This window comes from Pleurodeles waltl, chromosome 6 (genome assembly GCF_031143425.1).
Source record: "Pleurodeles waltl isolate 20211129_DDA chromosome 6, aPleWal1.hap1.20221129, whole genome shotgun sequence".
Lineage (NCBI taxonomy): Eukaryota > Metazoa > Chordata > Amphibia > Caudata > Salamandridae > Pleurodeles > Pleurodeles waltl.
In genome coordinates, this window is record NC_090445.1 from 595,025,966 (window position 1) to 595,053,837 (window position 27,872).

Here is a 27,872-nt window from a genome sequence, read left to right on the forward strand (position 1 = left end):
CCCTGAGGTGGGTGACTTGCCTACAGTGAAGGGTGATTTCTATGCCCTTGGACACATTCCCAATATCATTGGTGCCATTGATGGTACCCATGTGGCTTTGGTCCCCCCCAAAGACAATGAGCAGGTGTACAGGAACCGAAAAAGTTATCATTCGATGAATGTCCAGGTGGTCTGTTTGGCTGACCAGTACATCTCCCATTTAAATGCCAAGTTCCCAGGGTCAGTGCATGACGCGTACGTCATGCGAAATAGCAGCATCCCTTATGTGATGGAACAGCTACAGAGACAGCGTGTGTGGCTAATTGGTGACTCTGGTTACCCCAACCTGCCTTGGCTATTGACCCCAGTGAGGAATCCCAGGACAAGGGCAGAGGAACGGTACAATGAGGCCCATGGGCGTACTAGGAGGGTGATCGAGCGGACCTTCGGCCTCCTGAAGGCCAGGTTTAGGTGCCTGCATATGACAGGTGGATCCCTAATGTACTCACCAAAGAAGGTGTGTCATATCATCGTGGCCTGCTGCATGCTTCACAACCTGGCTTTACGACGCCAGGTGCCTTTCCTGCAGGAGGATGGTCCAGATGGTGGTGTTGTGGCCGCTGTGGAGCCTGCGGAGAGTGAAGAGGAGGAAGACGAAGAGGACGACACAGACAACAGGGACAGAGTGATACTGCAGTATTTCCAGTAACACACAGGTAAGAATCTACTCCTGCATTTTATTATATCTGTAACAGTACTGGCTCTCTACTGTCTGACCTTTCACCCCAATGTATGGTAACTTAGTTGTGATTTTGCCTTCCTATTTCAGTGATATGGTCCCCACGGAGTGCCCTCTGGTTTATTTCCCCATGGACTACCGCTGTGTGACACTGGTATGTTGTCATCACAATGTATTTGGACATTTTTGGTTGGTTATATCGAATACATTTGGTTTCGAAAAATAAATAGCAGACTCCTGATGGTTTTTGTGCAATAATTGTGTTTATTGAAGTGCAAAAATTGGTGTATAGTTCAAAAAGGGTGATGGGTGATGGTGGAGGCATGTCCATGGCAGAGTCCAGACTCACGTTCGCACAGGTGCATTGTCCATATGCCTGTGGAAGGTGGAGCAGGGGCAGTCCAAGGTTGGACAGGGTGAACACCCTACTCTGTCTTCTTCCTCGATCTCAGGCCTTTCTTGCGGGGTGGTTCATGTTCTGCAGGGGGTGGGGTCCGGGTGGGCCGTTGCTGTTGTGTCGGGCCTCCTGACCACTAGCACCGGCGGAGGTGGTGGGCTGTTCTTCCTCCATGCTAGTGGCAGGGGCCCTTTGGGGGGCCACATGGTCCCGCAATGTGGTGACAATCTGGTTGAGTGCCACCACGATTGTACCCATTGCGGAACTGATGCTGCGCAGTTTTTCCCGGAACCCCATGTACTGGCCCTCATGCATGGCCTGGATCTCCTGGAACCTGGCCAGGACCGTCGCCATCGTCTCTTGGGAGTGGTGGTACGCTCCCATGATGGTGGTGAGGGCCTCTTGGACAATGGGTTCCGTAGGCCTGTCCTCCCTCTGTCGCACAGCGGCCCTCCCAGTTCCCCTTTGTTCCTGGGCCTCTGTCCCCTGGACAGTGTGCCCACTACCACTGCCCCCAGGTCCCTGTTGTTGTTGGGTTGGTGGGTTGCCCTGGGTGCCCTGTAGTGGTAGACACACCTCTGCTTGACCTGTCCTGGAGACAGAGGCATGGGCCCGCTGGGTGGGTGCTGTGCTGGGGGTTCCAGAGGGGGGTAGGTCTGCTGTGGCCTGTGGCTGCCTGAGGGGAACCGACTGTCTAGAGGTCCCCGATGGGCCGGGCTGGTCATCAGGTTCTAGGTCGACAGAGCTGCTGTCATCACTGGGGGCCTGTTCTGGGGGTGGGATGGACATTTCTGGACCCTCCGGGCCGGTGTGTTGGCGTTCGGGCCCTGCAGGGGTAAAAGAGTATGGTTATTGCTTCTGTGTGTGCCATGGCGTGTGAATTGTGGGTGCCCTTGTCCCCCAGTGCTGGCATTCCCTTGTGGGAGGAGTTGTGAGGGTGGTTTGGGGGGGGGGATGGGTATGTGCAGTGGTCATGCTTAGGTGATGGGTGTCCATGGTTTGTGTTGGCATTCAGGGGTTGGTGTTGGTTTGGTTGGGTTGTGCTGGTGAGACATTAGCAGGGAGGATATGTGCTGGGGGTTTGGGGGTGAGGGTGGGGGTGGGGGTTGGCATGCTGGTGGTTGGAGGGGGGGAAGTAGTTGAGATTAGACTTACCAGAGTCCATTCCTCCGCCTACTCCAGCGAGGCCCTCAGGATGCAGGATGTTCAAGACCTCTTGCTCCCATGCTGTGAATTCGGGTGGAGTGGGTGGGGGTTGCCGCCAGTCTTCTGCACAGCGATGTTGTGTCTTGACACCATCGCCCGCACCTTCCCCCGTAGGTCGTTCCAGCGCTTTCGGATGTCTTCCCGATTTCTGGGATGCTGTCCCACAGCGTTGACCCTGTCGACGATCCTTTGCCATAGCTCCGCCTTCCTGGCTATTGTGGTGTGCTGCACCTGTGTGCCGAAGAGCTGGGGCTCTACCCTGATTATTTCCTCCACAATGACCCTGAGTTCTTGGTCCGAGAACCTGGGGTGTCTTTGGGGTGCCATGGGGTGGTGTGGATGAGGTGTGGGGTGGTGTTTGTGGTGATGAGTGTAGTGGTGTGTGGTGTTTTGTGCGTAGATGTAGTGTGGGGGATGATGTTGGGTTCCTGTGTGTGTTGTGGTTTGCGTTCCCTGTCCTCTCTCTCTGTGTATTGCACCTTGTCTCTGAATTTCGATTTGTGGGGGTTTGTGGGTGATGTGGGTGTGTGTTTTATATCGTATTGATTGTGTGGGAGTGGTGTTTGTATGTGTATCAGGTGTGTGTATTTTGAATTATCCAATGTGGCTGTGTTTTTTAAAGGTGTGTGTATTTTGAGCACGGCGGTGTGTACCGCCAATGGGATACCGCGGTTGAAAGACCGCTGCGTGGATTGGTGGGTCGTAATGGCATGGGCGTATTTCTGTTGTCGTGACGGTGGAGGTTTGGTCATCTCCAGTTTATCGCTGACCGCTGATGTGGCGGCCTTCAGTGGAGGTCGGATTTTGGGCGGTTTGGCAGTTGTGGGTCAGAATGACCCTGGCGGGTTACCGCGGCCACGGCGGTGTTATGGCGGTCTTCTAACCGGCGGTAACTGCCTTTTACCGCCAGGGTCAGAATGACCCCCATACTATTTCTGGCGCTATTGGGGGGCAGAACTGCCCAAAAATACATGTGGGCCCCTGGGGGCGACCCTTGCCCAAAGGGCCGCCCCCCAACACAAAAAATAAAAACCAACAATAAAATCCCTGGTGTCTAGTGGCTTTCTGCCCCCCTTGGGGGCAGATCGGCCTAAAAATATGGCCAATCTGCCCCCAGGGGGGGCAGAAACGACGAAAAATACATTTGCCCCCAAAGGGGAGCGACCCTTGCCCAAGGGGTCGCTCCCCCACACAATAAACAAGCACACACACACACATAAACAAATCCCTGGTGTCTAGTGGGCATTCCTGCTGCCCGATCGCATCGCTCGCATCGCTCAAAGAGACATCGAGGGAAAGGAAAACCCTTTCCTTTCCCTCAATGCCTCTTTCAGAGCATCCCCCCCGCACGAAGGTGAAAAACTCACTTTCTCCCTTAGACGCGCTGGAAGCAAATGGCTTCCAGCTCGTCTTTTCCCCTTTCCATGAAATAAGCGCGTGATCGCGCGCTGACGTCATGGGGGGGTGGGGGGGTGGGGGGGTGGGGGTGAAAGAGGAAGGGATTCCCCTTTCAACCCTGGCCTGGGGGGGCGGCCCTCGGGGGAAGCGCTAGCACTTCCCCCGACTGCCAGTCCCAGGACGTAATGGTTACGTCATTGGCGCCACACGGGCGTTGCCATGGACGTAACCATTACGTCTGTGGCGGGGAAGGGGTTAAAACAGTAGTTTTCACCACAAGAGGGCAGAAGTGAATTGGCAACAGTGATATATTTTATAGAGTACCCTCATTATTCTGGAATAGGTGGAAGATAGGAGTGCCCAAAAACAGTTAATTACCTCAGTATTACCCCTTTTAAACATAATTGAGTGGACTATAAGCCACGTGAAATATCTAGCATGCATTAATTAAAAATTGCCATTGGAGAATTTGAAGTACAATTGAGAGAAATGATTAGTTGAGCATTATCAACATAATTCACACATTTTAAGCAGTGAGATCTAATAAGTTAAGCCAGTGGTCTTAAATATGCTTTAAATAATGTTCGGCTTAAAGAGGAACCCTGAGGAACTCCCTGCTTACCTGCTCTAAAGGAAGAGCAAAAAAAGGGGAAATGGACTGTCTGTGTTCTTCCTCCCAAGAGCAAAGCCAGCCATTGTAAGGCTTTTTCTTTTACTCCTATTTCTGACAACATAATAAGCAAAACAAGGTGAATAACAGTGTCAAATGTGGCAGACAAGTCAAGTAGTACCAAAACTACCTGATGACCCTCATCTGCTGCCATGCATAGGTAATTCATTATAGGGACCATCAATAGGCAAGTCTCTGAGTCCCACTTCCCTCTCGCTAGTGGTAGCAGTTATTCCCCATCCACTATAAAGACATTCAAGTTTGGCCTCACTAGTAGTCCAAGTCTCAGGAGTTCTACTTTCTGACTCTGATAAAGTCCAAAATGTTCCAGCGCCTGAAACGCGGTTGTAGCAGAACTAGTTCCCCTGGGGCCTTCTGATCTTACGATGTGTCTTATTCCAGCGAGGATGGTGCAACCGGAGTCTCTGTGGGAGCAGTAGTCGCTGCTGTCATGAGTGGAACTCACAGCTCAGCTGGCCAGCCACTGGCCATCCACAGCACTTGCTCCAGTAAATTCCTCTGATCTTTACCATGGGTGGGGGGAGGGGAGGTTTCTCCAGTTCCAATCTGTAGACGGGCTCAAGCTGCACAAGTCACCACAGTGACCTCTCCTCACAACAGAGGTGTTGATGCAGAGATGCTAATTAGAAATTATTAATGAGTGTTTATGTGTTTTGATTAATGAAAAGTTCGTAGAGAAATTAATTGTAGAGAAAATAAAGTGCACGTTTGAAAATGTGCCAATGGGGTATGGCAGCCACTTGTACGAAGTTGTGCTAAAATAACTAAAAATGCGTGAAATAATGAAAATATTTAAGAATAATGTAGTAATATGTCATATTAAGATGTATAACCTATGTTTTGCATTATTTGTAGAATTAACTTAGCTGAAGTTATGGCATATTCTTTTCCAGGCCTCACAGAAGAAGCAGAATTCCTCGTGCACTGCAAAGAAGCTGGTGCATGACCCGACCTTGAGCCACCCGATGTTAAAGTCGCTTAGCTAGAATTTTCTGCAGTGTACCGACGGACAGGAGATGATGAAGTCAATTTGATACCATTATGTGTAGAGTAGGCTAAATGTACTTTCCCAGGACTTGAACAATGAGAGCACTGACTGAAGAGGAGCATGCAACATTTTCGATACTTGAAGAGCCGGATGATGAAGACGTCGTACAGTGGACCATTCAGTGAAATGAGAAAGAAGAAATATTAGAACTCATAGATTTGAAAAATTAATATTATAGGTTAGAGCCATATCTGCTGATTGACTGACCAGTTAGGAATTAGGGGGATGAACTGGAAAACTCTAATAAAAAGTCATGACAAGGGGCTAAAACTTCAGATGCAAGGGGAGAATTGATGATGTCAGGAGACGGGGTTCGAGATTCTGTCATTAGGCCCACACTCTTGAAAGCCTGATGCGTTGCTGATCTATTGATGACCTGAAGACGAAGACTGACTTTGTTGCTGATCCATTCTGTGGATAGGTAGCTGTGACAATGTGACTGACTAACTTTGTGCCTTTTCTTCTAGGTGCCAACTGCACTGTTTTATAGTTTTTCTCATAGATAGATGTTTTTCCAAATTCACGTTTTCTAAATTTTTTTGCATGAAGTCCCACATGCTAATGCCAATCTGGGTTAGTTAAGCGTCTTTGGGGCGACGTTGACAGTGACAAATGATTGACGGACTGGTTTGCTGAACTTTGCTATTAAATGCTGCTTTATTCATCTTTATTGACTTATGTTGAAGCAATCAAGCATATGTTTTCTAAAGTTTTGATTAGATTGTGTTATTGGTGGTTGCTAATAAACTAATTCTGACTTATTAAATAAAGTTTGAGTTAATCTGGAATTGTAATCAGTAGGGAAATAAAACTGTTAAATGCTTTATCGAGTTGTGGTTATTCACAAATGATGGTCATAGTTGTTTATTGACTAATGATTTTTAGTGGTTATTGATTGATTATATTGATTATTGATGCCACTGATCACTACATGATTAGAATACTCCATGCGATCCAAAAGGTTCATCGACGTATACGCGTCCCCTTAGGACCAGGAGCGCTAGCAGTTTTTGGTAGCAGCTTGATGGTTAGCTTCCCTAGAGAACTAATTATGTGGTGATTATTGGTTATGATGGTAGTTTAAGTTAGGGTTATTTGTTTATTTTTATGAGGTTTGAATTTTGTTTTTCTGAAATGGCAATTGTAGCAAAGCTGAGGTCCACTTAAGCCAAGAAATTACTATCCCAGATCCTGGATCCCGTCAGTAAAGTTGGGTATGTTCTTGGTGTACTTGTGATAGTGTGAAAAGTGGTAGGTTGCTCTTGCAAAGGCTTAAGCAAATCTCAGGTGAATTGTGATGTATGAGAGGTAAAGTAGGGAGTTTGTGTACTCCTGTTAAGGTTTAGTAGGAGTGTGCGTACTCCACAGTATGAGAGTGGGGAAGTCGTCGAACTTCATATGTGTGTGGTGCTTTGTGCTGAAAAATTGTCCACATGGTTGTTGGTGATGTACTGACCCTGCGTGGTCTAAGACTCCGGAGTATGTTGACAGGTGTAGGAGACACTTGGTTATATGTTGTAATCTGTCTGGTTTAGTAGGTTGATCGGGTGTGGTCAACAAGTCGGTGTGTGAGTTCAGTGAGTAAGAGAATTTTTTTTACTGAGAATTGGCGAGTCCTATGTGCACCAGGACAGACTCATTGATCAGTTGAGGGTAAAATGTGCGGGTAGAATTTTAGTTGCGAATATATGAGACGGAGAAAGAGGAATATCTGCATGAGCGAAAGTGCCATCAGTGAAAATCCACAAGGTCTCTAAAGCGACTGTGTACCTTACAGTAGTAAACCAGCAGGATTGTTTTTGGTTATTGTTTTTTTTTGGTTAAGTGCTTGCAATAATTTGCATGTGTTTTGTGCGGAACAAAGTTTAGGAGGACAAGCCGCAAGACTTTGTCAGCCGCAGTGTGTGATTGTGACGTCAGAGTGAGCTGCGCTGGGATAGGTTGGTTAATGAGAAGAGTCACAAGTAGATTGGCAGCCGTCCGTAAGAGGCAATTGATTGAGTAAGAGGGTGAAAGGAATCTTGGGAGTAAAAGTCATTTCCTTATTGAATCAAAATAAATACAACAGAGTAAATGAAGTTTTTCAACAGTTCACAAGTGCCATGAAGGGTGATTCATACATTGAGGCAACAGTTGGGGAGCTGACCCCACTGAAAAATTCACCGGCATATATTGTGATGGAGGAGCGAGGTGTCGGGCCATGTCTTGGTTGAAGCAGTGGTGCAAGTTGACAGAGACTTTTGGATCTGCTGCGAATGACATTATATGAGACAAAGCCACTTCTGAGGCCAGCACAGTTTGAGGTTCAAGCGGTTTGAGAGCTTGTAGACAGACAACAGCAAGAGATGAAATTTCAGAGGAGAGTAAGAAAGGTAGAAAAGTCCTTGGCAGAAGCAAGGTGGGCTTGGGAACAGAAAAAGTGGAGAACAGAGACATTACAGATTGTTAAGTTGTTTCCTGCTATCACAGAGGAAGATAAGTCAGGAGAAAAAGATGCTGACAAGAGTGATAAGAGTTCAGAGATTAGGAAGAAGAAAAAGTCTTATGTAGAAGCAGAAGATTCAGACGTTGAGGATCTTATTACACAATTGTTGAGGGACCGACCTCCGCCATATGTGGCACATGTAGGGGGTCCATGTACTAGCTCTGCTCCAACTGCTCTAGCACAAGTGTCAGAAACAGTGGGACCAGTGCAGACAGATAATAAATAGGTACAAGGGGTAGTGCATAGTACTACAAATGCCGTGGCTACTTCAGTGGTCCAAGTGCAGTTGCACCCACCATTGATACAGAGAATTTATCCAGATGTACCAGTTCTTGAACAACTTCGAACTTAGTAGTGCGGTCGGTATAAATGTTTCCGAGGCCAATGCTAGTTCAGACTGACCCGACTCCAATGTTGTTGCCTCAGGCACAGACACAGGGTTTGCCAAAGTTTACACCAATGACAGGGACACAGTCAGCTGTGACACCAGTGATGAATCAGACTATGGGAGTAGCCCTTCCACAAAATGCGAGCGTCAGAACAGCTCGAGATGCAATATCGCTACTGATTACTGTTGGTCCAGCAGTACCATTGTTTGCGGAAAAGAAATCAAATGCAGGAGAGCAAGGTGAAATTTCACAGAGCTTAGTGAGGAGGGGAGTAAGTGATCATGTGCTGGTGATATCGTCTATGGGTCGGACCTTTGATGGAACTAGACCTTTAATGGATCTTAGTCCACTTGTTGCGCTTCCAGATGCAATAGATGGCCCAAGTGCAAGTCAGAATTTGAAGCTTTTGACACCACAAACTCCAGGTGCTGTGGTACAACAGGTGCCATTGCCAAATGCAAGTAACATCTCGCTACAGGGATTGACAGCACAGCAATTGAGCGAGTGGTTGGATAGTTTGAATACTTCTTGAAATATATCAAAGTGTGAAGAGCAGATGAATTGTGTAAGACTAGCCACAGAAGTAACTGAGCTGGTAGAGGGAACAATGGGAATAAACACGTTAGAATCCCACACAGAAAAAGAGTTGAAGTACTTGTGTCCAAGGATTACAAGGGAAGTGAGCAAGATACATCAGAAATCAGCAGAGCTGGCAGAAAAACATGAAATAGAGATTGAGAGAACAAAACATTTGAAACGAAGTTACAGGTTAGATTTTGAGGCAAAAGATTTTGAACACATGAGGTCAGCAGGGATGAAGGCTCACCTAAAAGAGTTGTTGCAGAGTGCTCAGATTTGGGGCGCACTAGAGAAGTGGGAAGGTAGATGGGCAAAGAAGAAGGATAAATGGAAATGAGATTCACAAGAAGGGTCTGAAGGTGTTCAGAAAGAAGAGGATCCAGTAAAGATTTTACCGATGAGGGAAATTCCAGGAGGGCAGTTTGTTCATGTTCCATGGCACAATAGTGATATACTGTCATTCACAAATGATTACCCGAACCTTAGGGAGAAACCAGTTGAGTGGTACCAGCAGACAGATAGATTTGTGAAGCTTTCTAAATGTCTGTGGGAAAACTTGAATACTTTGTTGGAAATAGTGGTTCCAGCTGATTTGTGGGTTGAGTGCAAGAGAGTAGTGGACTGGCCGACGAGTGAACTGGAAAGGGATAGAGTTACAGGTGCACCATCACCTGAAGTGATGAAATATTATAGTAAGGTGATTGAGTTCCTGAAGGCGAGAATTTCTCCTAAAAATATTGATTGACAGAGAATTGACAGGACAGTGCAAGAAATTAAAGAGTTGATACATACCTATTATAAGAGATTTCTGAAAGCATTCAAAGAGTAGAGTGGCAAGAAAGCAATTGAGCCGTAAGACATGTTGCACTTTGTGTTCAGGTTCGTCGAGGGATTGAGACCAGAAATAGGGCAGATGATTAAGAGTCATTTGATTTGTTGACAAGTGAAGCCCATTGATGAGGTGTTGCAGAATGCAAAATACTGTAGTAATGAAATTGAGTTGAAGCAGAAACAGCTGAAGGAGAAATCAATGGTAATGTACATTAAGGCAGCTCAAACAGGAGTGCAAGGAGCTTTGGTGCAACAGATGCCGCAACAGCAGAGAACTGTCATGTTCCAACCTCAGATGAGAGGTAGGGGTCATGGAGTCAACATGACTCGTGGTCTGAATTTGAATACTGTAGTGGTTCAGAATGATATGCAGGGGATGAAACAGATATTACCGTGTCATCTGTGCGGAAACGTGGGACACTGGAAGCGGGAGTATCCATTGATGGTACAGGATGGTGTTGTTCAGCAAGGTGGTGATGTCAATACATTTCAAACTGTGAAAGTCCCTAGAATGAGAGGACTTAATCCGAATGTTCAGAACCAAGTGAAGAATTTTCAACCCATGCAGCAGGTGCAAGTGCTGCGTGCACAGCTGACACAGTTGCAATCAATGCAGCAGCAGGTTCCCATGGTACCTAGATAGCAAATGCAGATACCTAAAGCCCCCATGGAACAGCAACAGATGATGCTTACTCAACAGGTCACAGGTCAGAGACAAGACAGAAGTAATAACACAGTGCACCAATTCCCATTACATAGTGAGAATGAAATAAACGATGAATGGATGAGTATGAGTTCGGATGAAGAGCCATGTATGCTTGCAGCATCCTTAGAGGAAGATAAGAGAGGACCTTCTTTGAAGGAAAAAGTGATGGGTCACAGAGTCTCATTCTTAGTGGACACAAGAGCTACACGCTCTATAGTGAGAAGTGCGGAAGTTCCGAACTTACCTGTTTCAGGCAGAACAGTTCAGGTTGTGGGGGTAGAAAACAGACAGTTGACAAATCCGATCACAGACCCATTACAGGTTGAGATTGGCAACTACCAGGGACTGCATAGGTTTGTAGTCTGTGAATCAAGGCTAGTATCCCTACTGGGAAGGGACTTACTGCGTAAGACAAAATGCTCCATTAGTTGTTAAACTGCTGGAATAGAGGTTCAGACTAATAATGATGATGAGGAAGAACAGACATCTGAAACAACAAATTAAAATGTTAATGAGGAATACCCATTAATTGAGTTTTTCCTGATGTTTACATGCAAACTTGCAGGGAACAGTACAGGAAAATGTGTGGGACCTGACAGGTAAAGAAGTGGGTTTGAACAAGGACGTGGAACTGATTAAGATCACTTTGAAGCCAAATGTAGTGTTTCCGCAGCTTCCACAGTATAACATAGCACAAGATGTTCTGATGAAAGTGGCACAGATAATTGGAGATTTTGCTGAAACAAGGAGTTCTGAAAGAATTGTTGAGCAGTCCATGTAATTTACCGATAATGGGCTTAAAGAAGCCGTGTGGAAAAGTGCGCATTGTGCAGGATTTGCGAAAAGTGAATGACATGGTGGTCAAGTGTTGTCCTGTAGTGCCAAACCCAGCAGTGATACTTTTCAGATTTCATGTAATGCAGAGTGGTTCACAGTGGTTGATTTGTCACAAGCTTTCTTTTCTGTGCCTCTTCATGAGGATAGTCTGTTTCCTTTTAGTTTCAAATTCCTAGACAGAGTCTACAGCTGGTGCAGACTTCCACAAAGGTATACGGAGTCACCGTCTCTGTTCAATCAGATTCTGAAAAATAATTTGGAGTAATTGGAATTACCGTACCAATCGACTCTAGTGCAGTACATTGATGATTTGCTGGTTGCATCCAAGACAAGGGATGAGTGCAAGTATGACTCAACTGCCCTGTTCAATCATATGGGAAAATTCAGACATAAGGTGTCACCTTTGAAATTTCAGTAATGTCATAAATCAGTGAAATACTTGAGACATCAGATTGAGAAAGGGTCAAGGCGAATCTCCAGAGAGAGGATTACCATGATACTACAGAGAAGTCCTCTGACTTCACAGAGAGATGTCAGAAAGTTTTTGGGAATGGTACGTTATTGTCGACAGTGGATTCCAAATTTTGCTGAGATTGCTAAACCATTGCAGCAACTGACACATAAGGAAGTTACTGACCCCATTACATTAGATGAGGATCAGATGAAAGCGTTCACTGAGTTGAGAGAGAGTTTGTGCAGAGCTCCAGCGTTGGGAATGCCTGATTACACAAAGTCATTCACATTGTTTTGTCATGAACGTGATGCTTGTTCTTTGTCTGTTTTGACACTGGTCCATCGCACAGTAGCCTATTTTTCAGCTACCTTGGACCCAGTCGCAGCAGCTGTACCAGGTTGTCTGCGTGCAGTTGCCACAGTTGGTAAAAGTCTTTCTCAATGTGAGGAAGTAGTGATGGGATACCCTTTGATGCTAATGGTATCAAACTCTGTTGAAATTTTACTGACAAGGATGAAAACATAGTATTTGACTGGTGCAAGACTGACAAGGTATGAGATGAGCATATTAGGTGCTCCGAATGTAACACTGAAAAGATGTACAGTGTTGAATCCAGCAACATTACTTCCAAGTGAAACTGTTGAAATTGAAAAAGAGGAAGACACCAAGCATGATTGTCTTGAGGTTACTGAATTGTGTACAAAACCAAGGCCTGATATCAGTGATACAGGATTAGGAGAAAACAATCAAATTGTTTCTGTCAATTGCTCATGTCTCAGAGATGGTACAGGGACATTGAGAGCAGGATATGCTGTATGCACAATCACAGGCACATTAGAAGCTTCTTGGCATTGAGGTGTATATTCTGCACAGGTAGCGGAATTGGTAGCTCTTACTAGGGCATGCAATGTTTCTACAAGACTGAGAGTCACAATCTATACTGACAGCCAATATGGATTTGGAATTGTCCATGATTTTGGTCAATTGTATTCGCAAAGAGGTTTTCTGACCTCTACTGGTACACCAGTGAGAAATGGTGACAAGATAAAAGAGTTGCCGTATGCAATACAGTTACCTGAAGAAATTGCCATGGTAAAATGCAGTGTACATCAAAAGGCACAGGATTACATCTCATTGGGAAATGGGTATGCAGATCAAGTAGCAAGGTTTTGCGCATTGAACAGTATATCGTTTAAAGACAAGTGGGAATTGATGACAGAAAATGACAATACATGTACAAGTTTTACATTGAAAGTTATTGATACTTTGGAAGAGTTGAAAACATTGCAGAGTAACGTTGACAAGGAAGAAAAATGACTCTGGGTAAAATGCAAATGTGTCCAAAGACCTGATGAAATTTGGGTTTCTGAACAAGGTCAGATGGTTCTGCCCAATAATTTATTGTCCCAGATGGCCAGGTACTACCACGGACAGGCACATATTGGAGGGGATGCCATGGTTGGATTGTTCAAAATTGACTGGTTTAACCCTAAATTCAGGCAGGCAGCATAGGCAGTATGTCAGCGCTGTATAGTTTGTCAGCAACTAAACATGGGAAAAGGGACAGTGGTAAATCTGAGCCACACTGGAAGAGCAGGAGGTCCTTTCAGCAGAATGCAACTGGATTTCATTGAAATGCCTGCGTGTGGAGGTTTGAAGTACATGTTGGTGATTGTGTGTGTCTTTAGTCACTGGATTGAAGCATACCCCACAAGAAGAAATGACAGTCTCAAAGTAGCAAAGCTGTTGCTTAGGGAGTTGATACCCCGTTTCGTGTTTCCGATCTCTTTAGAATCAGATAGGGGAAATCACTTCAGTAACAAGGTGATTAAACTCTTATGTGCAGTACTAAACATCGAGCAGAAGTTGCATTGTAGCTATTGGCCTGAAGCATCAGGACTACTGGAACAGATGACTGGTATCTTGAAATCAAGAATCGCCAAGATGTGTGCAGCTACAAATCAGAAATGGCCAGATGCATTACCTTTGGTGTTGATGACAATGAGAAACACACCTAACAGGAAGACAGGGCTATCACTTCATGAAATCCTCATGAGCAGAGCAATGAGATTACCAGCAGTTCCAGCCAATGCACTTGTCAATATTACAGATGATATGGTGTTGGACTACTGCAACGGTCTGGCTGATGTGGTTAGCTCTTTCTCTCAGCAGGTGCAAGCCACCACCCTGCCACCCATCCACGATCTAAGTCACAATCTGAGAGCCAGAGACTGGGTTGTTGTCAAAAAGCATGTACGCAAGACCTGTCTGGAACCATGTTGGAGGGGTCCATACCAGGTGGTGCTAACAACTACAACAGCTGTGAAGTGTGCAGGACTCCCGAACTGGATACACATAAGTCATACAAAGAGAGTGGTATGTCCACCAGAGCATGAAGAAGTGTTGTGGAGAACACCAACAACAGGAAAACAGGTCACCACACCTGCAACAGAAAAAGAGCCAATAGAGCCTGAAGTTGAACCAGAGCTCGTGGAAGATGGTTCCATTACCCCTGTAAGAGATGAGAGTGAAGAATTACAGAAGGGTGTGCAAGAAGCAATATCAATGGATATAGCAGGGGAACCTAGCTCAGCAGAGGTTCTCCCAGAAGCAGATGGTGCTGAAAAGCAGACAGAGCAAGAGCCAGACCAAGAGGGGGAAAGAGTTGATATGGATCAAAGTCAAAGTGATCTCACTCCTTTGGAACCCGTTGCAGGTCCATCAAGAGGAAACACCAGAGAGAAAGAGAAAGAGAAGATTCCAATCTTAAGAAGAATAAGGGAGATAATTGGCCTGAATCGCAGATTGGGAAAAAGAAGGAACTGATCATAAATGAAACAATAGAAGAAGAAGTGGACACTACAAGAAAGGAAGAATTAAGTGAAGGAGAATCAAGTGGTGACCAAAGGTTGAAAGAAAGAGAATAGCAAGTCGACGTTACGCAGGTCCTGAATGGGCATTTGCAACTACCAATGAATGGCAACAGGAGTTTATGTCTTTTTGCTTTGATAGAGAAGTTCTGAGTCAATATTTTGATGTAACCTGAAGGTGATCAAGAAGCTGAATTGTTGAGTTAATCTGAAAAACTTAAGAAAGAGACTGTTGAAAATAAAGCCGAAAGAGACATTGTTAACCTGATTTGACAATTGAAAAACCGGATATAACAAGCTGCTAATCGATCATGACAAAGGAAAAGGGGTTCTTATATGTGAAACTGAACTGTGAGAAAAAAAAATTTTCCTTAATTTTTTATTTTTACTGCACTTTATCTAAGAGTTACTTCTGCTTTCTCATTCTTTACAGATCATGGCTGAGCTAAATGATCAAGATATAAATATCAGGCGCTGTGGATACATGAGTGTTGGATTGGCAGTTATGTGTGGAATAATGTTTATAATAATGACTGTGGGAATGTCTGTTCATGATATGAAAAGAGCTACTATTACTCTTGCTCCTGAAACGACTACACTAACAGCTTTAAAGAGGTTTAAGCTAGATGAGAATTATTGCATAACTATCCTAATGCTCAAGGAGAGCTTTCTTCTTATGTTTTCTATTGTTTGTTGAGTAAGTATGCTGAAACAATGGATGCGAGGAATTGTCTTGTGTGTACGCAAATTCCTTCATCAGTGGAGGAAGGAGTTATGTACCATAGTCTTCCTGTAACCTGCTACTAACAAGTTTCTATAACCAAGAATACATACAGTATTTTTATTCTAACTACGATGTAGTGTTTTCATTTGTTCCAATTGTTAGATATCTGAGTAGGATAACTAGAGAACATGATATAGTACTAATTAGAGGGTTCTTTGAGAGAACGCTAACATTTGGGACTGCCTATGCTCATCGCAATAATCTTACATGCTTGCTTAAACCTTTAGAAAAGAGCTTTATAGCGCATACTGATGATAGGAGAAAAGCATTGAAAGAGAAGTTAGAAAAAAGGTTAAAGAAAAGAACTTACAAGAATGATTATGCTTACACCGCTATTAAAACGCAAGGGAAATTAGCATTGGATGCATTACACATAGGGAAGCTTTGTATATATAGGTCAAAATCATGCACTGACACTTTACTTGTGGGAACGAGTGAATGTAGGCATGTGTTTTTGTTTCAGATTAAATGGACTTTTATGCTGAATGGTCAGGGCTCTGCGATTCCTGGAATCTACTATATTTGTGGACTCAATGCTTATTACTGTCTTCCTAGATGGTATGGGACATGTTATTTGGGGATAGTTTTCCATAAAAGATACCAGATAGATGACTTAAAGAAATTTCCGATATTGACCGAATTACATCATAAGCGACAGAGGAGGGAAACCTCTTCTACAATTGTGGGAGATATCTTGGTGCAGTGATTCCTTCAGTGGGAGTCATTTTAAATTCAATCAAGATACGAAAGTTGTTTACTATTGTGGATAACATGCTGACCAATTTTACAGGGGCAATACTCATGTTAGATACTGAATTAGCCAGGGATAGAGCTATGACACTTCAAAGTAGGCTTGCTTTAGACATTCTTTTAGCGAAAGATGGCGGAATCTATAAGATGATTAATTCTAGGCATTGCTGCTCTTACATACCTAACAATGATAAGGAGATTAGGGACTCACTCACTAATCTAGTGAGGATTTGAAGGAATTGAAGGAACTAGGTGTTTGGGAGAAGGTTGGAAAAGGATTAGCTTCAGTAGGTAATTGGCTTAGTGAAATTTGGAATGGGGTTTTATTAGAAATCATACAGGGAATATATATATTTTTTTTATAAAGAGATTTTTATTGTTTTAAGGAAGTAAAACATGACATCATGTACGGGTGCCAACCAACTGAAATACAATATTATACAATATAATACAATAGAATAAGGCATGGTAAGATAGGATAGGGTAGGGTCATATAAGGTAGAATAAAGTAAAATAAAATAGGGTAAATGCTCCTTATCAAAGAAAGCTGAATGACGTGTGTTATGAGTGCTTGAATTGTTTTGATATTGGTATTGATCAGCCCGGTCTAACTGAAGGCCTAGCATTTGGTATCTACATCTCTCAGTGGCAGGAATGTAGTTGTTTCGGGATCACAGGTGGGTGCAAGAGTGAGGGCAGGGAACCAGTTCAAGCACGAGCCCGGCTGCAGGACCCAGATCTTATTGTATCTACCCGGGTTGCCTCTGGCTTCATATACCAACCTCTCTTGCTGTGCACATCAGTCCATTCCCTGCCTCCACTTAACTAAGGATGGTGCCACTCCTGTCTTCCATTTAGTCATTATGTCCCTTTTAGCTACCAGGCATGCTATTCCCATAAAGGTCCGTTCTGTTCTTCTTAGGTCTGTGTCCCCCATTACCCCTAGTAGGAATGGGCGTGGGTCTAGTGTTAAGTCGTTGTGGCAGTGGGTGTGGCGATAATAAGGACTTTGAGGCTCAGGTGGGGTGTGAACGATGACTTCATTTAATTTGAGAGGTCCGAGGTAGTCTTCAGAGTTATATGGCTTGTGGGCTCTCAGTACTAAGTTGTCTCTTCTTTTCCCCAGGGTTCCTCTTGACCGGCGAAGATACTCTTCGTGGGACTCCCAGGTATACTGGAAACAAGAGGAACGGAGATATGGGTGAGTCTAGGGTTTTGGTGATGGACGTTTAGTGTCAACACGAGAGAGAGAGAGAGAGAGAGAGAGAGAGAGAAAGAGAGAGAGAGAGAGATACCATCCCCTAGGATAGTGTGATGACTTGGAGGTCAGAATGTATAGGATTAGTCACCTTTGTGTGTTTTCAGAGTGGCAGGTTTTTTATTTCTATACGTGCTCTTATTTCTCAGTGCTTTTATTTCCTCCCTTCTAGTGCTCTTATTTCCCAGTATTTTTATTTCCTCCCCTCGAGGGCTCCTATTCCTTAATGCCCTTCTTCCTTCCTTCTACCACCCTTCTCCCCCTCCCCTTTCCCTGTAGACCTCCTCCCCTTTCCTCTCCCGTCGTCCCCTCTCCCTTTTAACCAGAAACTCTCCTTTATGTAGGACCGTACCTGGTTGAGCCACGTCCCTCCTGGGACGTGGCGGAGTTCACGCTCTTCTGGTTCCTCTCCGGTTTCTTTCCGGTCCTGGACAACCGGTTTCTGGGGCTCTCTTGAGGTCGGGGCCCTTCTGTCTTCTCGGGTCCTTCTTTCGTCCCTCCTTCGTGTCTTTCGGCGTCTCTTTCATCTATTACGCGCGCCGCACCTAGTCGTCGTCTGTTTTTACTGTTTTGGGAACCCGGATATCTAGGTTCCCGACGAGGTAGGCTGCGTCCATGTTGCTATGACGCCCGGACAGGGCGTCGGCAAGGAGAGAGAATTGGGACTCCGTTCCCGATTCTGCCCTCCCGGTAGCCGGAACATCTGTCTGCCGGCTACAGTCGGTCTGTAGGGCTCTGGAGATCTGAGACGTGATTGCTCCCCAATATGTCTCTATGACTGGGCAGGACCATGTCATGTGGTAGAAATCAGCCTCTAGCTGGGGACACCTCGGGCAGTCAGCTGCGGAACGGAGGCCCGCTCCATATAGCCTCTTAGGAGTCATGTATGCAGTGTGTAGAAAGAAAGACTGTACGAGACGAAGTTTAGTGGATATTGTCAGGGCTCTGGGTGCCATTAGGGCCTCCTCTCACTCCTCCTCTCCGATTTTCCCCACCCATCCGTCCCATCTGCAGCAAAGCTTATTTAGGGGGCCGGATGTGTTGGATATTAACGAGCGGTATATCTGTGAGACTCCTCCCTTGCAGAGGTTACCCATTAATACTTTCTCATCCATGGGGGAGTGTTCTGGGATGTGCTCATCAGCTCGCATGTGCGTTGCCAGGGCATGGCGTATTTGGAGGTACTTATAAAATTGTACTTTACTCAGCGAGAAGAGTCGTTGGAGATCCTCGAAGGACCTCATGTGGGAACCCTCCCAGACGTCTCCCAACGTAGAGATCCCAATGTCGTCCCATTTCTGGAACCCCTGCAGTCCTGCAGCCTCAGCAAGAAGATCACCGTGCCATAGTGGGGTTTGTTGGGTAATTCGCCTCCACCATCCTGTGGTTCTCTGGGCATCTCTCATCCCAGTAGTGTCAGCCTAGTCACCTCGGGAGTAGATCGGGGGATTGGGCATCCGTAAAGGGCATCAAATACTCCGGAGTAGTTCAACATGTGGAGTTCAAGTTGATATGAAGGGTCTGACCAACTGCCTCCAACCCAGTGGTTTATGACAATCAACTGCGTCGTGAGGTGGTGGTAGTATAGGTTTGACATTCCTAGTCCTCCATCATAGACGTCTCGCTGGCACGTGGTGAGTGCCAGTCGGGGGCGGGTGCCCTTCCATAGGAATTGGCGGATCGTTGAGTCGAGGTTTTTAAACCATCTCTTGGGGATTGGGTAGGGGAAGTTCTGTAGCAGGTAGAGGAGTCTAGGGAGGACCATCATTTTAAAGAGCGCGATTCTCCCGAGCAGATTAAGAGGTAGGGTTAGCCAATGTTGGAGGTCGGCTTTGGCTTTGGCTATGAGTGGTGTGACATTAAGCTCCCACACCAGCTCCGGTATGAGGGCAATGGAGATTCCCAGGTATTTAAAGCTGTTCCGGCGAATGGGGATAGTCTGTTGCCAGTCAACACAGTCTCTTGCGGGGTGTAGCGGGACCAGCAGGGATTTGCGGTGGTTTAATGTGAGGCCGGAGGCCTCTGAGAATAGGTCTAGATCTACAGGATACGTGGGTCGCTTGCAGCCGGGTTGGCAATATATAGGAGGATGTCGTCAGCATACAGCGCTACACGATCTTCTGAGCCAGTGGGCCAGGACCATCCTTCGATCAGAGGGTCCTCTCTGAGTAGTTTTGCTAGCGGTTCAATTACAAGGGCAAAGAGGAGTGGGGACAGGGGGCAACCCTGGCGTGTACCACGACCAATGAGTAACGGGTCGGACACAACTGCGTTTACCTGCACTCTGGCCGTTGGTTGGGAGTATAGTATTCCTACTAGCCTTCGGAATCTGGGGCCTATCCCGTTGCTCTGTAGGACCTGGTGCATATGACCAGTCCACAGTGTCAAAAGCCTTTTCAAAGTCAAGGAGTAGTAAAGCCTTGGGTGAGCCAGTTAGGGTGTTACGGTGTGCCAGGGCCAGGTGCAGGCGTCTAATGCAGTGTTTAGTGCTCCGGGAGGGCATAAAACCGCACTGGTAGGGGTGAATAAGTGATGGGAGGGTGGATTTTAGCCTGGTTGCAAGGATCGAAGAGAGTATTCTAACTTCAATGTTTAAAAGGGAGATGGGCCGGTATTCTGAGCAGTATCGTGATGGAGGCTGGGTTTTAGGGATTACCGCAATTGTGGCTTGGTCAACGTCCGGGGGCTAAGCGTCCATTACTCTCGGCTTCCTCATACATGTTGAGGAGGTGCTGCCCTAGTATGTGGCTGCATCCCCTGAATAGCTCCGCTGGGAAGCCTTCCGGGCCTGGGGTCTTGCCTAGGGCCATTGTGGCTATTGCGGCTGTTACCTCCTCTAGAGTTAAAGGCTCATGAGGATATCTCTCATCATGGGGGATACTCTGGGGAGAGTGATTTCAGCAAGGAGAGCAGACTCTCTCTCTATCTGAGGTCGGGGGCGCTCTTTGTACAGTCTTGCGTAGTAAGCCGCGAAGCTCTGTACGATTTCCCTAGGGGTCCTGGCGAGGGTTCCGGACTCGTCTGAAATTTTAGATATAATTCTGTTGGCCATAGGCCGTGTAGCCAACCAGTGCAAGAGTTTCCCATTTTTATCCCCCATCCGTATATCCGGGCAGTTGATGCCCTCCACATATGTTTGGCGGATTCTAAGGGGAGTGTTTTGAGCTCCTCGCACACTCTCAGGAGCTGTCGCAAGTCTTGGGTCGAGGGAGAGGTAAGTTGTCTGCATTCTAGGAGCATTGCCTGCGATTCTAGTTCAGCTATTTGGGAAATACGGGTGCGTTCTTGCACTCGGATGAGGTGCTTGGCATGACCTCTAACTGTCGCCTTACACGCAGCCCAGATCGTGCCCGGAGATTGCACTGATCCCAGATTTTCGCCAAATTATTGTGTTAACCGGTCTCTTACTGCTTTTTTTTATTCCTCGTCCTGTAGGTACCAGGCATTTAGCCTCCAAATTGGTCTATTGGTTGGGTCAGTTCCGCCAGATGTATTTGCATAGGCGCATGGTCGGAAACCTCGTGGGGAAGGATCTCAACTCCAGTGACGTTAGTAATGTCTAGCGTGAGGCAAATATGAGGTCAATCCTAATGTGTGTCCTATGTGCTGCGGATGTGTGTGTATACTGCCTGGTTCTAGGGTGCCAGGTTCTCCATATTTCTCATAGGCCGAGGCCGTCAGCCCAGTCCCTAAGTGCTGATGCTCTGGATGAGCGGTTGGTCGTACTATTGTCTGATATGTCTACCTTGAGGTCTAGTACTGCAATGAAGTCGCCCCCTATTAATGTGATGCCCTGGGGGAGATCAGCTATGGTTCGTCCGAGAGAGGCCAAGAAAGCCTCTAGTCCCGTCGGGGGGGCGTATATGCTCATAAGGTTAAGAGGTCATCCATGGAATAGCCCAGATACCACTATATATCTGCCCTGTGGGTCGGCATGTGTAGTTGTGATCGTCATGGGTAGTGAGCGGTGAAGCAAAATGGCCACTCCTCTGGAGCCTCTGGAGAAGCCCGAGTGATAGACTCTGTCGTAACCTCCTCTAGTTAGCATAGGGCATCTGGTCCCAAGGAGATGCATCTCTTGCAAGAGGACTACTGAGGGTGTGTATCTGCGTAAGGTGCTATATATTGCTGATCTTTTAATTTTGTCTAGGAGGCCGTTTACGTTCCATGACAGAATTTTAGTCGATGGGAGCAGTGCATGGGAAAGGTGATTATGCGTAAGAGCCGGGCCTCGCTCTGGGTGTGCCGGGTCAAACGTCTCAAGTGGTGGAGCAAAAGGGAAGAGAAATCATCGCAATGAAGGAAACCTACAGGGACATTAACCTGAAACTGAAGTGTGAACGTAGTACCCCCGTGCTCCCCCCACCCCCTACTTCCACCCAAGAAGCATCTGTCGTCCTTGTGCCCATTTTAATCAATACAACTAATAAAACTGGCTTTGAGGTGGAGTGGTGGACCCCTCCTGATGAACGGATCTTATGCAATACATACTTGGAAAGTCAACGAAAGTACATCTCATAGTTATTGGGACCTTATTTCACAGCAGGTGTTCAGTTCATACTCACCGCGTCGGAGCCGGACCCAGGCCATCAGAGATTCGGCAACGTGAAGCAAGTCTAATGGCTCTTGTCAACCCATTGTCGGGGACTGACTCAGTCTGTCATCTTTGGTTTCTTGCGTCTGGTCCTTATCGCTAGGAGTGGTTCCGAGTGCTCCCACCAAGCAGGTCTCCATATTGCCTCTTTGACTCTCGCTTGCTGAGTTCAGGAGGACCGCCCGATCCCCACGCCCAGACCCAGTGCGCCTTCTGCAAACACGCCTGTTCCCCGGGACTCCCGCAGGGTCTCAGGACCTCCTCAGTCAGCCAGGTCCATGCCTCCTTGGTGTGTCGAAGAAGTAAGTCTTTCCAGCCATGATGACTTTTAGGCGCGCCGGAAACAGGAGCATGTAGGAGAACTGCATGGCCCTAAGGTTCTGCTTGACACGCTCGTAGGACCGGCATCTGGTCTGCACCTCTCGGGTATAGTCAGGGAACACCATGATTTTATGGTTCTACCAGAGGAGGTCAGTCGAGCATCTGGCTTCACCGAGGACCCTGTCTTGGTCCTTGAAGTTGATAAAGCGAGCGATCATCGGCCTCTGCGGGCCGCCGGGTGGAGGTCGGGGGGCCAGCGCTCTGTGCGCCCATTCGATCGAGAACCAGGGTGACATCATCTGGTCAGGCATCCAGGATTTAATCTAGTTATCTAGGAATTCGGGCGCTCTGTTCTCTTCCACTCCATACGGGAAGCCCACGAATCGCAGATTGTTTCGCCTAGAGCGATTATCGGTGTCCTCTGCCCGTCGGTGGAGCTGACTGGTCCGGGTTTACAACTGGGCCACCTTGATTTTAAGTTCGGCAAGGTCATCCTCTGTTAGTGAGACTCGAGTCTCAACCTCTGTTATGCGGCCCACTGCATTTCTGAGGTCTTGTCTAATGAGGCCAACATCTACACGGACCTCTCCTATTTTAGATTCTACTGCCAACTGTGAGGATTGAATAGCCAGGAGAATTGCATTTACTCCATCTGGTGCAGAGGCTTCCGGAGGTGTGGTGATATTTCCATGTGAGGCCACAGAGATGGTGTACTGCTCAATTTTCTGTTGTGAGGCCGGGGGTTGTTTGGCTGCTCTATCTTTCCCCATTATGTGTCTGGGCACCCTCGCACTCCTCCGCGCCTCTTGGACCCGAGGGGGCCGTCCCCGGGCACGCCCGGGTTCTAATGTCGTGACTTCCCGCGGCGAAGTACTGAAAAAGATGGGGGGGGGCAGACTTTCATCTTAGTCCAGTATCTTTGCTTTGGACACACTGTGTGCGACTGGTGAGAGTGGTCTCGGGGGCCCTACCGACAGGGCCAGTGGCAGCCTCCCCCCGATCCAGGGGAGGCTATCTGATGGCTGAGTTTAATGTCTTTAGGCGTCAGGGTTCATTTAGGTCCCCTCAGGGAGGGCGCAGTAGGGTACTTCCCGCCTCTCCGTTGAGGTCGCAGCTGTTGCACAGTGGCTCCCCTGGGCTCGCCCCTCCATGGGGCAGGGGATCTCAAGAGCGGGGGCACAGTCGTCTCCCCGGCGGCCCACTGGATCGCCCACGTACCCCAGGGGGGTCAAGAGTGGCGCTCCAGGTCCAAGCAACCCCTTCCTCGGTCCTCCCCCAGAGGCACCAGGGGCCGGCCCGCGCCTCGCACAGGTCTAGCACCCCAATCCGCAGCACCCTCACGGGGGCCCACAGCCCAGATGGCCTCAGGCGTCTCGCAGGGTCTTTTTGCCTCTCCAGTTGCTGCTCCCTCTTTGGGGACCCCGTGCGCAAGCCCCGGGGTCGGCGAGCGTCAGGACCGGTCCACCTCCGGCCGCAGCCCCAGCCGTCGCAGGGCGCCTCGTGTTTAGGACCTCGGTTCGTCTTCAGCCTCTGGCTCTGCCGCGGTTCAGGCCGGGGGCGGGGGAGCGGGTCTCGAGGCAAGGCTTACCTCAAGGTCTCGCAGCCCACGTAGTCCCGGCCCAAGGCCTCTCAGGTTCAGCTCTGGCTGGGATGCACCCGGTAGGGGCCAGCCTCAACGGCTCCCTCACGTCCCCGGTTACTTCGGGCCGAGGCCACGCCCATCACCGCGGACAGCTCGCTCACCCCAGCTCCGTCTGGGGGAGCGGGTCCTCACGTCTCGGTCGATCCCCCTTCTTCAGATCTCATCGGAGCACCCGTCGGTCTGCCTCACCTCCTCACAGAGCCGCACTCAAAGAGCGCAGCTCACGTCTGCTCTGCGGCCTCGGCCCCAGACGGCCTCTGGACCGTTCTCCGACTCAGATTTCCTCCGGCTCTTCAGCTCCGGGACAGCAGCAGGAGAGGGGCTCTTTGGGGTCATTTAGATCGCATCCCAAAATGTGGTAATGCTCGGCTTTCCTGGCGGATGACGGAGGGGTCCAGAGCACTCTCAGAGTGCAACCGCCATCTTGATGCCCGTAGCAATGCCCCCCCATACAGGGAATATTAATTTTGATTGCTTGGATATTTGGATTACGCAGCTCATATAAATGATGTCAAAAGAAAAAAATTGAATAGATCCAAAGATATTCAGAGGAGAGAAGAACGAAACAGGGAAAGAATTTATAGGGAAGATTTGAGAAGGAGACAAAATACAGCTGAGACAGAATTGTGAAATATGGGTAAAGATGTGATGACATATTTAGTCATCAGGGGAGGGACTGTTGACGCAGAGATGCTAATTAGAAATTATTAATGAATGTTTATGTGTTTTGATTAATGAAAAGTTCGTAGAAGAATTAATTGTAGAGAAAATAAAGTGCACGTTTGAAAATGTGCCCATGGGGTGTGGCAGCCACTTACACAAAAAATGCGTGAAATAATGAAAGTACGTAAGAATAATGTAGTAATATGTCATATTAAGATGTATAACCTGTGTTTTCCATTAATTCCATTCCCATTGTAGAATTAACTTAGCTGAAGTTATGTCCTAGTCTTTCCAGGCCTCACACAAGAAGCTGAATTCCTAGCACACTGCAGAGAAGCCATGACCCAACCTTGAGCCACCCGATGTTGAAGTCGCTTAGCTAGAATTTTCTGCAATGTACCGACGGACAGGGGATGATGAAGTCAATTTCATACAATTATGTGTAGAGTAGGCTAAATGTATTTTCCCAGGACTTGAACAATGAGAGCACTGACTGAAGAGGAGCATGCAACATTTTCGATACCTGAAGAGCCGGATGATGAAGATGTCGTACAGTGGACCATTCCGTGAAATGAGAAAGAAGAAATATTAGAACTCATAGATTTGAAAAATGTATATTATAGGTTAGAGTCATATCTGCTGATTGACTGACCAATTAGGAATTAGGGGGATGAACTGGAAAACTCTAATAAAAAGTTATGACAAGGGGCTAAAACTTCAGATGCGAGGGGAGAATTGATGATGTCAGGAGACGGGGTTCGAGATTCTGTCATTAGGCCCATACTCTTAAGAGACTGATGCGTTGCTATCTATTGATGACCTGAAGACGAAGACTGACTTTGTTGCTGATCCATTCCGTAGATAGGTAGCTGTGACAATGTGACTGACTAACTTTGTGCCTTTTCTTCTAGGTGCCAACTGCGCTGTTTTATAGTTTTTCTCATAGTTAGATGTTTTTCCAAATTCACGTTTTCTAAAAAAAATTGCATGAAGTCACACATGCTAATGCCGATCTGGGTTAGTTAAGGGTCTTTGGGGCGACGTTGACAGTGACAAATGATTGACGGACTGGTTTGCTGAACTTTGCTATTAAATGCTGCTTTATTCATCTTTATTGACTTATGTTGAAGCAATCAAGCATATGTTTTCTAAAGTTTTGATTAGATTGTGTTATTGGTGGTTGCTAATAAACTAATTCTGAGATATTAAATAAAGTTTGAGTTAATCTGGAATTGTAATCAATAGGGAAATAAAATTGTTAAATGCTTTATCGAGTTGTGGTTATTCACAAATGATGGTCATAGCTGTTTATTGACTAATGATTTTTAGTGGTTACTGATTGATTATATTGATTATTGATGCCACTGACCGCTACATTATTTGAATACTCCATGCGATACAAAAGGTTCATCGGCCTATACGCGTCCCCTTGTAAGTTTACTTACTAAGGACCGGGCGCGCTAGCAGAGGCTTGGACTTCACAATGGTCCTCACCCTTTCCAGTGGCCACACCTTGCATACAAGGTCACTAACCTTACTCTGCACATGGGCGACTGTCTGATTGGCACAGCAGTGATCTTCACAGTGGCTCCACCTGGCGTACAAAGTCATCAACTTTTCTCTGCATACAGGATATTTTCAATTGGCACTGCAGTAACCTTCACAGTTGCCCCACCTGGCATACAGGGTCACTGACTTCATTGAGCTCACGGGTGATAGCAGACTGGCTCCACAATCATCTTCACGGTGGCCCCCCTGGCATACAGGATCAACAAATTTGCTCTGCACACAGGCTATGTTGATCATGGCTAACTTCATTGCGGCCCCATCTGGCATATGGGTATTGCCACTTGAACCTGTACATGGGCGGTGGCCAAACCAGTGCAGCAGCCATCTACTCACACCTTGCTACTCGGATCCACTAACAAAGATCCCCCACTAGACATTCGCTCCCTCCAACACTCTTCTCTTTCTCACAAGGCACACTTGCCTTGGCAAGCAGACAGCCACTGGTGCTCCAGGGACAGGTGGTTTTGGATGTCTATGGGTGATGCCCCCTCACCCACCTGGTAGAATGGCAAGCCTTAGCCTCCATCCAAGCAGACATCTTGTACAGCATCTCCTCCTCAACAGCCTAATTGGCTGCTTCACAGATGACTATTTTGGGGGTCTCATGCTCCCCTTCTTATAGGATATTTCCAGACACCAAATGTGATGTAGGATCTGAGTCTTTGAAGTTTGTGTAGGGAGTCTGATTCCTTTTGAACTGTCCTCTCCCCTGCCCTGCTCTTCCTCCAGAAAGCAGTTCACCACAACAGAGTGACTCCAAATCTGATAGCCCCACAACACAGGTTTGGGAGTGACTACTTTCCCACCTCTATATGAGCCACAGTGATATGGGTATCAAAAGGTTACCCCAGGGCTCTTTGCTCTACTCTTTATAATTTATTATCAGCCCTATTTTCTTAGTGAGATGTGCCCAGGCACCTTTCCATTGTCATCCCTGTGAATTAAAGGGCACCCTTTGAAGTGCACTAAAAAGCCTGACTCTTATTCCTCCAGTGTGTGCCCCTTCCAGCTCACAGGAAGGTACCCATTCACAAGTCTGTCTGTGGGGATTCCTCTACCTCCTCATTCCCCTCCAGTCAACCTTAGGTCCCCCAAAAAGGGAAACCAGAATCGTCCATTTACTGTACCATTCACATGCACAGGTACACCCAGCACATGCATATGACACATACGCGCTGCACAGCACTACATAATAACTTGATGTAGACCAAGGGTGATTTGACAACACATGGGCAGAACTTTACATGAGTGAGCGTGTAGGCTTCACTCCAATAACACAGATAAAAAGTCCTGTTCACTTCTACTGATCTTTACATGGTATGCTGTCACTGCTGCACCCATGCTACTTAACTCCTAGCAAATGAAGTAGCCTTTCACCACTACAAGGGTAGTGCTTTTGGTAATCTGAGACATAGGCCTATGCTATAGTGCACACAAATAATCGGTGTTCATCCATGTCAACAATAATCAGCAACAAAGATCAGACGTTGTTGCAGCTGAGACACTAATGGCAGGGTTTTCTGTCTTTCACCATGCAAGGGACTTTTTTGTCGCAGCAATCACATAGATCAGAATGTAAGAATTGTCTAGCTGAAGCACTTTGACTTCTTTGGGTTATATGGAATTGTAAGAGTGAAGTCCTTAGGTGGTATCCATGTATGTAGTCTACACAAGACATGACA